The sequence below is a fragment of the Pseudophryne corroboree genome, chromosome 4 (assembly GCF_028390025.1).
Source record: "Pseudophryne corroboree isolate aPseCor3 chromosome 4, aPseCor3.hap2, whole genome shotgun sequence".
NCBI lineage: Eukaryota > Metazoa > Chordata > Amphibia > Anura > Myobatrachidae > Pseudophryne > Pseudophryne corroboree.
The window spans coordinates 570,427,021-570,440,577 of NC_086447.1; the positions used below are offsets into that span (position 1 = coordinate 570,427,021).

At 43.7% G+C, this 13,557-nt stretch overlaps 2 long non-coding RNA genes across 2 annotated transcripts; both read right to left on the reverse strand.

Annotated features, from left to right (window-relative positions):
• Positions 1–596: 596 nt before the first annotated feature.
• On the reverse strand, positions 597–1,355 carry LOC134911613 (uncharacterized). The gene is made up of 2 exons (XR_010176711.1): positions 1,249–1,355; positions 597–1,050 (listed from the first exon to the last, which is right to left on the reverse strand). It is a non-coding gene; the product is annotated as an uncharacterized LOC134911613 (long non-coding RNA).
• An 8,752-nt stretch (positions 1,356–10,107) lies between these two features.
• On the reverse strand, positions 10,108–12,729 carry LOC134911614 (uncharacterized). Its single transcript, XR_010176712.1, has 5 exons — positions 12,660–12,729; positions 11,863–11,886; positions 11,724–11,753; positions 10,348–10,434; positions 10,108–10,160 (listed from the first exon to the last, which is right to left on the reverse strand). It is a non-coding gene; the product is annotated as an uncharacterized LOC134911614 (long non-coding RNA).
• Positions 12,730–13,557: the final 828 nt, after the last annotated feature.

The following is a 13,557-nucleotide window of genomic DNA, read 5'->3' on the forward strand; positions in this document are numbered from 1 at the left end:
CTGGGGGTATTATTGTGTTCCAATGCCCCTTCCCAGCAAGAACTTGCACTGTTTTGGGCTGGCACTAAATGTGCACATTGTTCCTACAGTATTTAAATTATAGGGGGTAGGAGCGCCAAAATGGGTGATGGTGCTGGGAAAGTGGTGCAGGGTTATAGGCGGAACTAGCATCTGTGCAAGAGGGCATCAGCCGAAATGTAGCCTAGGTTGGTTAGGGACGGCTCTGGTAATACTGTACAGTACAGTACTTTGCATTCAATAGAGATACTGTTTGCACACAGGTTTTACATGAATCATTGGCAATGCTGCAGGAGTGTCTCATTAGGCAATCTAAAATATACCACGACTATGGGTGGGGATACAGTAGGTAAGTTCTGTCACCATAAGCTGTCTGCTGTGTATAGCAGATTTTCATCTGGGATGCATTTGTGTTTTTGTAATAAAAAAAACAAAAACATTTTACTGTACATTTAGTGGATACAGTATTTCTCCCCCATCTCCCCCATAACGGCACATCATACTGTACAGTTACCCCATGTACTGTACTGTATCGTACCATACTGTATAAGGTAATATTTATTGGAAAAAAATCAATATTAATGTAAAAAAAAGTATTTATTACAACATACGATTGCATGTACTGTACTGATCAAAATGTACAGTACTCTTATTCAGGACTTATAAAACAGAAAATAACTGTTCATACACATCAATAACATTACTACTGTATAATATTCAACATTAGTTTATGCAATAATCAGACAAAGGGAATTTTATAAACATTTTTAATAATGCACCAATTAAAAATTTTAAACATAAAATATAGTACAGAACTACATATTTGTGGCTTGACCATTTCTTTCGACTATAACAGGTAATACTTTATACAGGTGATTTATATAATTATTACAATGCTCAGGTGTGAGTACTTCTAGCCAAAATTTCTTAATCCCATCCAACAGCTGCTGTTTTGTTGTTGGCTTCGCAACACTCCTAATGTACCTCTTCAATTGAGCCCACACTAATTCAATTGGATTCATGTCTGGTGATCTATAAAAAAAAAAAAAAAAAAAGTATAGAAAAAAAGTTAGTCAATTAATGACATTAAATAGAGAAAATTAAACATACGGTATTGTCCTGTTTATTATACCAAAAAATATATTTACAGTACTAGAGTGCTACTCAAAATTTTACTTGTACACTGTTGAAAGAATACTCACTCTGGTGATGTGCGTTCCCAATTCATACCTTTCTCTTCCATAAATTTGGCAGAGGCGGAGTGTTTAGGATCATTGTCTTGGAATATCCTATGGTGAGTTGGGTAATATTTATTCACAAATGGCACCATGCATCCCTTTACTATTGTTTCTTGGAAAAATTTCTTATCCATGATCCCTACAGAAATAAAAAAATGTTGTTCATTAATAAGCAACTAATTTTATTGTGCAGTTACATGTACTCTACAGTACAGCATGTATTTTTACAGAACACAGGCACAGAATAAAGTATAGTACTGTACCTTCGAAAAATAATAGGGGACCAGCTCCTAATCGTGTTATGCCTCCCCATACATGGACTTTCAATTGATGCTTTGGGCGTGGTTTTAATGAGATATGGTTACGTTTCCGGAATGACATTCTGGAGAACCGCTCAAGGGCAACAGACGATTCATCTGTGAAAATGACATCATGAAATGTTTCGCCACTCTCAATCCATCACCGTGCCTGTTCCACTCTCTTTTCTTTATTCACATCTCTTATCATGGGAGATATCCTGTGAAGAGCCAAAAATAATGAAATCAGATACAGTAATAAAATTACTGATTTACAGATTACTGTATATATAGTAGACTGTATGTGCAGTATACTGTATTATATACCCACTGTATACATTAAACTGTACATACATTACAGTATATACAGAGTAATATATATATATACATACATACATACATACATACACACACACACAAACACAGTATACAGTATGTAATCATCACAATAAGCCGGCAATGCTTCATCGCTGTCTCTGAGTGCCTATACAGTAGGTATCTCTTTTTGGATATATATATATATATATATATATATACATACATACACACACATACTGTATATAGTATAAAGTACACACTCTGTATAATGATTTATGGCATTGTTATATCACTTATCAAGGGATTATTAACAGTGAATACGTGTGCATCTACTGTATGGTTTATACTGCTTTCAGTTTACCTTGTTGCGCCAAAGGTCCATCCCATTTTCCGTCGCATCCTTCTGACGCTGGTGGTTGATATGTCCAGGTCATACTTGGAATGGAGAATTCGTTTTATTTGCAAAGCAGGACGCTCATCATCCTCACGAGTTAGTTCCTCCACAATTTGTTGCACTCTCCTACAGTACAATACAGTATGAAAAATATGAATTAATGAACAGCACAATCACAGTTAGATTACGTTTTTTTTTCCAAAAAATTGTCTATTGTATACAGCAAGTCATTTAAACATTACAGTAGTGTACAGTACGTACCATGTGCATTTTGTAGGAAATACAAATCTGGGCGTTGTTCTCTCGAAAGCATGATAGCGCACCGTTTCTAAAGTGACTATAATGCCACTTTCCTTGAGCCATGCATGGATCTCTTTGATGGTTTTATTTTCTTTTTTCATGTTGGCGATTATCTTGCTCATCGTTTTGTTGATAGTTACTGGCATGTTGTCCAACTGTAATTCCTGTATGGAGAAAAAACATTTGTGAATACTGTAGTCTTTACACATCTGAAAATTTGTAAGAGTATTATGATAAAAGTTAATACTGTACATGTTTACTATATAGTACCTGATGTTCATATTTTAGTACTGTATACTGTACAGTACTGAAAATACCACATCAGTGTTATGGACTGCAATTAGTTTCCTGTATAAAACAGATACAGTAAACAACCCTCCTTGGAAGTGCATGGGCCCTGTGAGACTTACAGTAGTGTACAGCATAAGGGGCGACTGACATGATGTACAAGCATTACATACAGTACATGTCAGTACTGTATGTAAATTCAATTATTGCCTAACAACAATGCTGCTTACTGTATATTAAATACTGTAGGCCTAGAAATGTGCATCTCAATATGGTAGTTAAAAAACACAGGGGCCTATGGTGATAAGCGAGTTCTATGCATATTAAAAATGTCCGCCGACCGTGAACCCCCAGCATGTGGCAGCGCTCGGATATGGAGTGAGAGATGGCATACATTGTACAGGCCAGGGGGCAATGCTGAAGGAGCGTCACAATCCCCTAGTTAACATACACCGGGATAAGCGAGGTCTATGCACATTACGTTACACCGAGCTCGACCGCTCAGCTACCTGACAAAATGGCCGCCGACCGTGAACCCCCAGCACGTGGCAGCGCTCGGATATGGAGTGAGAGATGGCATACATTGTACAGGCCAGGGGGCAATGCTGAAGGAGCGTCACAATCCCCTAGTTAACATACACCGGGATAAGCGAGGTCTATGCACATTACGTTACACCGAGCTCGACCGCTCAGCTACCTGACAAAATGGCCGCCGACCGTGAACCCCCAGCACGTGGCAGCGCTCGGATATGGAGTGAGAGATGGCATACATTGTACAGGCATGGGGGCAATGCTGAAGGAGCGTCACAATCCCCTAGTTAACATACACCGGGATAAGCGAGGTCTATGCACATTACGTTACACCGAGCTCGACCGCTCAGCAACCTGACAAAATGGCCACCGACTGTGAACCCCCAGCACGTGGCAGCGCTCGGATATGGAGTGAGAGATGGCATACATTGTACAGGCCAGGGGGAAATGCTGAAGGAGCGTCACAATCCTCTAGTTAACATACACCGTGATAAGCGAGGTCTATGCACAGGGACATTACAGTAAGGATATTCATGTACGTATATATATATATATAATTGTTAACAGTAAATGAAAGAATTACCGATCAAATACTGTATGAAGAAACTGTGTCAATGAACTGGAACACGTGAGGCTAGCAGAAGTTTTCACTGCAGAAACAGAGAGCAAATTATCAGGAGATTTCTCAAAGGTTGGAGACGATCCACACAGCAAGTCTGATTACGAGGAAACAGCTTTGCAAAGTGGGTAGCGGGCGGTGGCTGAGGCGCTTTTTTATTCACATTCAAACAAAAGGAATTCTTCCCGCTGAAAGCATGCTCTGTGATTGGTGTAGGGATGAATGCGCCTATATTGGCACCAATCACAGAGCATACTTTCAACGGGAAGAATTCCTTTTGTTTGAATGTGAATAAAAAAGCTCCTCAGTCACCGCCCGCTACCCACTTTGCAAAGCTGTTTCCTCATAATCAGACTTGCTGTGTGGATCGTCTCCGACCTTTGAGAAATCTCCTGATAATTTGCTCTCTGTTTCTGCAGTGAAAACTTCTGCTAGCCTCACGTGTTCCAGTTCATTGACACAGTTTCTTCATACAGTATTTGATCGGTAATTCTTTCATTTACTGTTAACAATTATATATATATATATATATATATACTTACATGAATATCCTTACTGTAATGTCCCTGTGCATAGACCTCGCTTATCCCGGTGTATGTTAACTTAACTAGAGGATTGTGACGCTCCTTCAGCATTGCCCCCTGGCCTGTACAATGTATGCCATCTCTCACTCCATATCCGAGCGCTGCCACGTGCTGGGGGTTCACGGTCGGCGGCCATTCTGTCAGGTTGCTGAGCGGTCGAGCTCGGTGTAACGTAATGTGCATAGACCTCGCTTATCCCGGTGTATGTTAACTAGGGGATTGTGACGCTCCTTCAGCATTGCCCCCTGGCCTGTACAATGTATGCCATCTCTCACTCCATATCCGAGCGCTGCCATGTGCTGGGGGTTCATGGTCGGCGGCTATTTTGTCAGGTTGCTGAGCGGTCGAGCTCGGTGTAACGTAATGTGCATAGACCTCGCTTATCCCGGTGTATGTTAACTAGGGGATTGTGACGCTCCTTCAGCATTGCCCCCTGGCCTGTACAATGTATGCCATATCTCACTCCATATCCGAGCGCTGCCACGTGCTGGGGGTTCACGGTCGGCGGCCATTTTATCAGGTTGCTGAGCGGTCGAGCTCGGTGTAACGTAATGTGCATAGACCTCGCTTATCCCGGTGTATGTTAACTAGGGGATTGTGACGCTCCTTCAGCATTGCCCCCTGGCCTGTACAATGTATGCCATCTCTCACTCCATATCCGAGCGCTGCCACGTGCTGGGGGTTCACGGTCGGCGGCCATTTTATCAGGTTGCTGAGCGGTCAAGCTCGGTGTAACGTAATGTGCATAGACCTCGCTTATCCCGGTGTATGTTAACTAGGGAATTGTGACGCTCCTTCAGCATTGCCCCCTGGCCTGTACAATGTATGCCATCTCTCACTCCATATCCGAGCGCTGCCACGTGCTGGGGGTTCACGGTCGGCGGACATTTTGTCAGGTAGCTGAGCGGTCGAGCTCGGTGTAACGTAATGTGCATAGACCTCACTTATCCCGGTGTATGTTAACTAGGATTGTGACGCTCCTTCAGCATTGCCCCCTGGCCTGTACAATGTATGCCATCTCTCACTCCATATCCGAGCGCTGCCACGTGCTGGGGGTTCATGGTCGGCGGCCATTTTGTCAGGTTGCTGAGCGGTCGAGCTCGGTGTACCGTAATGTGCATAGACCTCGCTTATCCCGGTGTATGTTAACTAGGGGATTGTGACGCTCCTTCAGCATTGCCCCCTGGCCTGTACAATGTATGCCATCTCTCACTCCATATCCGAGCGCTGCCACGTGCTGGAGGTTCACGGTCGGCGGCCATTTTGTCAGGTAGCTGAGCGGTCGAGCTCGGTGTAACGTAATGTGCATAGACCTCGCTTATCCCGGTGTATGTTAACTAGGGGATTGTGACGCTCCTTCAGCATTGCCCCCTGGCCTGTACAATGTATGCCATCTCTCACTCCATATCCGAGCGCTGCCACGTGCTGGGGGTTCACGGTCGGCGGCCATTTTGTCAGGTTGCTGAGCGGTCGAGCTCGGTGTAACGTAATGTGCATAGACCTCGCTTATCCCGGTGTATGTTAACTAGGGGATTGTGACGCTCCTTCAGCATTGCCCCCTGGCCTGTACAATGTATGCCATCTCTCACTCCATATCCGAGCGCTGCCACGTGCTGGGGGTTCACGGTCGGCGGCCATTTTATCAGGTTGCTGAGCGGTCGAGTTTGGCGTAACGTAATGTGCATAGTGCTGTTACACCTACAGTTGTTCGCACAGGTGATGGCAATCATACTGTACATTTAAACTGAAGTCTGTAACAGAGCATTCAGTCGCTCCTGCAGAGGATCATGTTGGGAGGCACAGGGAAAAAAAGTATAATACTGTACAGTATCTGAACTTTAATGTTGTGCACTTTATTTGAAAATGTACAGTTGTTTGCTATTTTTGTGCTTTACATGTTTTCTTATTGTGGTTTTTTATGTTTTTAGACAAAAAAACAAAGAATGCAGACTACCAGGTTTTACGGAAGTGCCAAAACCCGCCCATCAGTGGCACAGAAACTTACTGCATTAGTCCCACAAAAGAAGAAGAAAACTGCCAAGGTGGCTCAGAAAGAAAATGCGGTGAAACCACGAAAAAATGCCAAGGCAAAGAATAAAAGTTTGGGGCTGATATGTGCTATGCCAAATGATGTCATTGTTCCATCTCTTGCAGATCACGGTGTTCAGCCAATGAATCTGGAAATACCGGTGCTAGAGGACCTGACAAACACGTTGCTTCAGGAAGCTTCTTTTTTGAACCATGTAGCCACCCCTGGACAAGAAGACATGGCACATTCACCACGAAGAAGGTTGGATTTCACAGACGTGAACACCAAAGTGCAGGACTGCCAGTGTACCTGTGCTGTTTTAGTAAAGGAGCTACTCAACAAGGTGACCAATATGGAGGCAGAACTTAGTGGACAGGTAAGTAACCTTGGGGGACAGGTCAATCAGCTGCAGAAAGATGTGGCTGGCCTTAAAGAAGGAATAAAGGAACAGATGGTAGAAGCCATGAAGAAAGTCATCGAACAAACAAGGGAAGAATGGCAAGTTGGAGTTGGCCGCCCCATAATTACAACACACCACCAAGCTGTTCAAGTCATCGGCCTGGACGAAGTCATCGGCATGGACAACCGCAGAGGCACGGACGACCGCAGAGGCACGGACGAAGTCATCGGCCTGGACGAAGTCAGCGGCCTGGACGAAGTCAGCGGCACGGACGACCGCAGAGGCATGGACGACCGCAGAGGCATGGACGACCGCAGAGGCATGGACGACCGCAGAGGCACGGACGAAGTCATCGGCCTGGACGAAGTCAGCGGCCTGGACGAAGTCAGCGGCACGGACGACCGCAGAGGCCCGGACGACCGCAGAGGCATGGACGACTGCAGAGGCATGGACGACCGCAGAGGCATGGACGACTGCAGAGGCCCGGACGACCGCAGCGGCATGGATGACCGCAGAGGCATGGACGACCGCAGAGGCCCGGACGACCGCAGAGGCATGGACGACCGCAGAGGCATGGACGACCGCAGAGGCATGGACGACCGCAGAGGCACGAACGACCGCAAAGGCATGGATGACCGCAGAGGCCCGGACGACCGCAGCGGCATGGACGACCGCAGAGGCATGGACGACCGCAGAGGCATGGACGACCGCAGAGGCACGGACGAAGTCATCGGCCTGGACGAAGTCAGCGGCCTGGACGAAGTCAGCGCAGAGGCATGGACGACCGCAGAGGCATGGACGACCGCAGAGGCCCGGATGACCGCAGAGGCATGGACGACCGCAGAGGCATGGACGACCGCAGAGCCCCGGACGACCGCAGAGGCCCGGACGACCGCAGAGGCACGGACGACCGCAGCGGCCGGGATTCAAGTGTGCCGTTGCCAGGAACACCAATGATGACCAGCACACCTGATCACAGGCCACATTCGGAGGCTCTCTGACCAATATTCCCCTGGCTGTCATCTCCAGTGCCATGGACGACCATCTGTACAGAGCTTCAAATGGACATATTCACAAATATGCACACTCTCTGTTCCAGTACCATGTACAATACGACAAATACTTGACGTGGGCCAATCGTGTGAACTTTGATGGTGCCAAGGGCAAAATTCCGCTGCCCAAAAATCTGGTACATGACATCATGGATAGGTGTGAACGCCGCGTGAGGATTGGTGCTCCAGAAAAGAGGAAGATAAGGGATACCATAAACGCTGTGCTGAGAACGAGGAGGAAAATGCCTTGGAAGATCAACTTTGAGGAAACCAGATCATTACCTACCGATCTTCCTAGCTTCAGCACATCAGCTTGACACAGCTGAAGCTAAAAATTTGTGGCACTGTACCTGTATGACCTGTACATTTTCTGGGGCTGCATGCACTCTGCTGAATCCACTTGGAGCAGCATGGTTACTCAAAGGGGAGCTTGGCTCACCACATTCCTGATGGGAGTGTCTGGCCCTGGTAATGTAAGGGCCTGGTACAAGTTGCCCCTTTTATTCCCCTGGCACCAGTTGATTTTTTGGGCGCTGCTGTATCTATCCAGCAGCAGCCAAGTCCATTGTGCTGTGTCCATCTGGGTCCTTGTGTTGTGATTCCACCCAGGGGCTGCTGTTGTCCGTCCTCTGTTCTGGCATCCGTATGCTACCGTGTTAAAAATCAAAAGACAAAAACTAAAAATAATTTAAAAAAAAAGCAAAACCTAAAAATAAAAAAAGTACAAAAGCCATTTCCCCGCACCCCACAACACCAAAAAAAAAAAAAGTTTCAGTTGATATTGTTACTGTATTTGTGATGTTACCTTTTGATTAAAGTACCGTACAGTATGTGTGATGATGGCTTTCTTATTACAATACTGTATGTGTGATGTTACATGTTCCTACTGCCTTTGTCATATGTCCAGGCTGTAAATACAGTGTTTCAATCCCCAAGCGTCTGAGTCCATTGTGCTGTGCCCATCCAGGGGCTGCTGTTGTCTGTTTCCGTTCTCCGTTCTGGTGTCCGTATGCAACCGTGTTAAAAATCAAAAGACAAAAACTAAAAATAATACAAAAAAAGCAAAACCTAAAAAAAAAAAAAACCATTACCCCACACCACCAAAAAAAATAAAAATAAAGTTTCAGTTGATATTGTTACTGTATTTGTGATGTTACCTTTTGATTAAAGTACCGTACAGTATGTGTGATGTTGGCTTTCTTATTACAATATGTGTGATGTTACATGTTCCTACTGCCTGTCATATGTCCAGGCTGTAAATAAAGTGTTTCAATCCCCAAGCATCTGAGTCCATTGTGCTGTGTCCATCCAGGGGCTGCTGTTGTCTGTTTCTGTTCTCCGTTCTGGTGTCCATATGCAACCGTGTTAAAAATCAAAAGACAAAAACTAAAAATAATACAAAAAAAAGCAAAACCTAAAAAAAAAAAAAAAAACCATTACCCCACACCACCAAAAAAAATAAAATATAAAGTTTCAGTTGATATTGTTACTGTATTTGGGATGTTACCTTTTGATTAAAGTACCGTACAGTATGTGTGATGTTGGCTTTCTTATTACAATATGTGTGATGTTACATGTTTCTACTGATTTTGTCTGTAAATAAAGTGTTTCTTAAAATAAACATGACGTGGTTTCCAATTTTTGTATTCCCAACTTTCTCATATACTGTACTGTATAAATTTGTACTACTGTATGATGGGAATTCAAGAGAAGGGGTTGTACTGTATGCACTGTACAAGCTTGCTGAGGGGCAGAATCCTTGGGCATTTCAGGGCATGGTGGAAGTGTCCCCCATTTTATCCCCCTGTTACTGGGCATGAGTCTATGGCTTCTGATGGCTTCATCCAGGCTCTCATCCATAACCAGAATTTCATTCCAGACAGCCAGATCTGGCAGATTATCTGCGAGATTATTGTATGGTGTACAGTATGCCTAGCTTATACAGTAGAAAAAGATACTATACAATGGAGTACAATACAACAAAAAATATTTAATAAACAAAAATTAAATTAATCTTAATAAAAAATAAAAAAAAAGGTCCACTAAAAGGTGGACCACCACCCGCAGTAGCTGGAGAGCCCGCTGCAACTGTTCTGTGGGAAAAAAGCACAGTATTACAACACAAATACTGAATACTTTACAGTGTAGTAATGGCAATACAGTACTGTACTCTATATTAGATAATCTTGTTATTTACAATGTACAGTACTGTATTGTCAGTACAGTAAATAGAACACTACTGTATGTTGTTAAGGTAATTTAAGCATTGCTATAGTTTACCTCTTGTATAAGTGGGCTGCTGCCTGCCCGCTTCTGGGCCAGCCCACCGTTCATGGCCCTGTCTAGGGCCCCCATAAATCATTGGCACTATATTGAAGAAAAGAAAACATTAGTCACATTCCAATACTATACAATTACTATGGTATACTGTAGGTACAGTATTATACTGTATTGCTGGTCTTCAAAATATAAAGTACTGTACAAGAGTTTAGCTTCAACAGGTCATAAACAAATTATCAAAGGAATAAAACACCACAGTACAAGTACAGATCATGGTAAATACTGTAGACATTTAACAGATGGAAAAGCACAACAGATAGGAGGTCCCAGCTCAAAATATCTTATAGTACTGTACAGTACAGTACATTGGGAGTAATTCAGACCTGATTGTACTGCTGCATTCACATATTCACCCTTGCAAGCGTGCAAATGCATGTGTATGCAGAGCTGTGAAAATCCAGTATGTGCAGTCTGTGCGCAGCCCAGGGCTTTCTCCTACTGTGCGATGAGATCAGGCTGAGTGGGGACCGAGCTGACATCAAACACCCTCCCTAATAACTCGTGTCCAAATGCGTTTTTCCAGACACTCCCAGTAAATGGTCAGTTTTCACCCACAAACGGCCTCTTCCTGTCAATCGCTTTGCGAACGCCCGTGCAGTCGTAGTTTTGGAACCAGACTGTCCCCAATGCCTATTGTTGTTTGGCGACGTGTGTGAGCATTGCGGTATGCCCAGCAGCCATCAGGTCTGAATTACCCCCACTGTGCATTTGGATTACATACGCAATTCCACCGGATGGGATACTGGCTGTTTACAGTATATACTGTACCAACAGCTGCATCCCACCTGCCAGAACGCCGGCAGAGGGATGAGTGCTCCAAGTCTCCTTGCAGCCTTGTTGCTCTCGCCACGCAGCAGACTTGTGACTCGCATAACTCCAAACAGGATCTATTCTCACTCTATGGTGAGAATACTCTACTCTATTCTACTCACTCATGGACACCCACAAGTGGGAACATATGTAGCGTAGGGATTAAGCCTATCGGCATTGTCACTGTTAACCCGACAGCCGGCATTTAACTGCAATGAGCAGAAAGACAGAAATGGATAGACTGTCAGTATGGAAAAGAGGGGTAGGATGAAAGATGGCTGGGTGTGATGAAGAAGTGGACATTGAGAGCCTGTCTTACAAACAAGTTTAAGGAAGAAATCAGTAGTCAGGATACGCAGCATGCATTTGTGGAGTGAAGAGGGTGAAAAAGGAGAGAATGTACAGTATGTACTGTAAGGTTATGTCAGAGATGATCAGCTCAGTGTTATACATGTTACAGCAAGTTAGAGTACAGTACAGTGCATTATGTATTTCTCTCCTATTACCTGGTGTCTCCTCCACTGGTTGGCGACGGACTGTAAAAAGATAAAATACAGTTAGTCATATCAGTTTGACTTAAAATAATGTTGGAGAAAAAATACTGTAATTACAGTACCAACTATTGCTACTGTACAGTATATTTACCAAAAATGTATTCTGGCTCGTCGTCTGTAGGTAAAAGAAGAATATTATAAGATACAGTATACTGTACAGTAAAAAGTATAGTAATAGTACACTAGTGTCAAGGCCCGGTGATTCCAAGGGGCCCCACCGACACCATCAGAAAATTTGTGAGTGGCCCGTATGCCGGTGATTATGACTAGACTAAGGTAGCAACTTTTTTTTGTTTTGAATTATGTATATTGTACAGTACTGTACTGTATGTGCTACCTATTTACACTCCATGCAATCATGGCATATTGTACAGTATACTGAAAATATTTAGCAGTTACTGTACTGGTACTTTTTGGGATGACAGTATCAGCATACTGTAAGCATCCAACTGCGGACCCCAAACAGATGCCGCCCCTAGATACAGTAAGTGCCTCTCGTGCCTAATGGGAAATTCATCACTGACAGTAGCTAGAGAGAGAGATGAATGGAGAGACAGTGACAAGGGGAGAGAGAGACAGGTAAATATAGTAAGATGGGAGTTTTTTTAGAACAGGTGATGTTGTCCATACAGTAGCAACCAAATACAGTATTACCTACTGTACTGCATTATCGTCTGTAAGTGTAGCTAGATAAATGTTAATGTGGAATGTGATCGGTTGCTACTGTATGGGCAACATCACCAGTTCAAACAAAAACACTGATCTAAAGTCCTCCATCCACTATTCTGATTTGTGCAATTTTCATCCGATTTCTACGCATTTGCCAGAAAAATCTGATGAAAAGTGCTACTCTGATGGCATCAGATCAATGTCAGTAATAATTCTTACCACTAAATGCCGCCTCATAATCATCCTCCTCCTCCTCCTCCTCCTCGGTGGCCTGTTCCAGTGTAGGGCCTGTGAAAAAAAGCATTAATGAGAAAAAAAAGGTTCATTCCAGGAAATACACATACCCTCCAACATGACCCGCCCCACTAGGTACAAAATGCTCTGGTTCTGGACTTCCCTCTTAATTTATTATTGCCATCACCTGTGAAGAAACAGCTTTCTTATCATTTAACTAGTTCAACACAGGTGATGGAAATCATAAATTAAGAGGGAAGTCCAGAAACAGAGCAGTGGGGCGGGTCATGTTGGAGGGTCTGCATACAGAAACATAGAATTTTACGACAAATACTGTAAGAACCACTTTGCCCATCTAATCTGCCTCTTTTTTTTACCCTTTTTTTTACATCAAACCTTATTTGATCCTTATTTCTTTGTAAGGATATCCTTATGTATGTCTCTTCCATGCATGTTTAAATACTGTAGCTCTACTGTTTTAGGCTCTACCACCTCTGATGGGAGGCTATTCCACTTGTCCACTGCACTTTCTGTGAAGTAATTTTTCTTAAAATTCCCCCTGAACCTCCCCCCCTCCAGTCTCAGTGCACATCCTCGTGTCCTATTGCTTGCAGTGTCTTCATTAGGAGAATGTTTACCTCCTGGACTTTATTAAAACTAGAGATGTGCACCGGAAATTTTTCGGGTTTTGTGGTTTTGTTTTGGATTTGGACGTGTTTTGGCAAAACCACCCTTTCGAATTTTTGTCGGATTCAGATGCGTTTTGGATTTGGGTGTTTTTTAAAAAAAACAACCCTCAAAAACAGCTTAAATCATAGAATTTGCGGGAAATTTTGAGCCTACTGTATAGTATTATTAACCGCAATAACCATAATTTCCACTC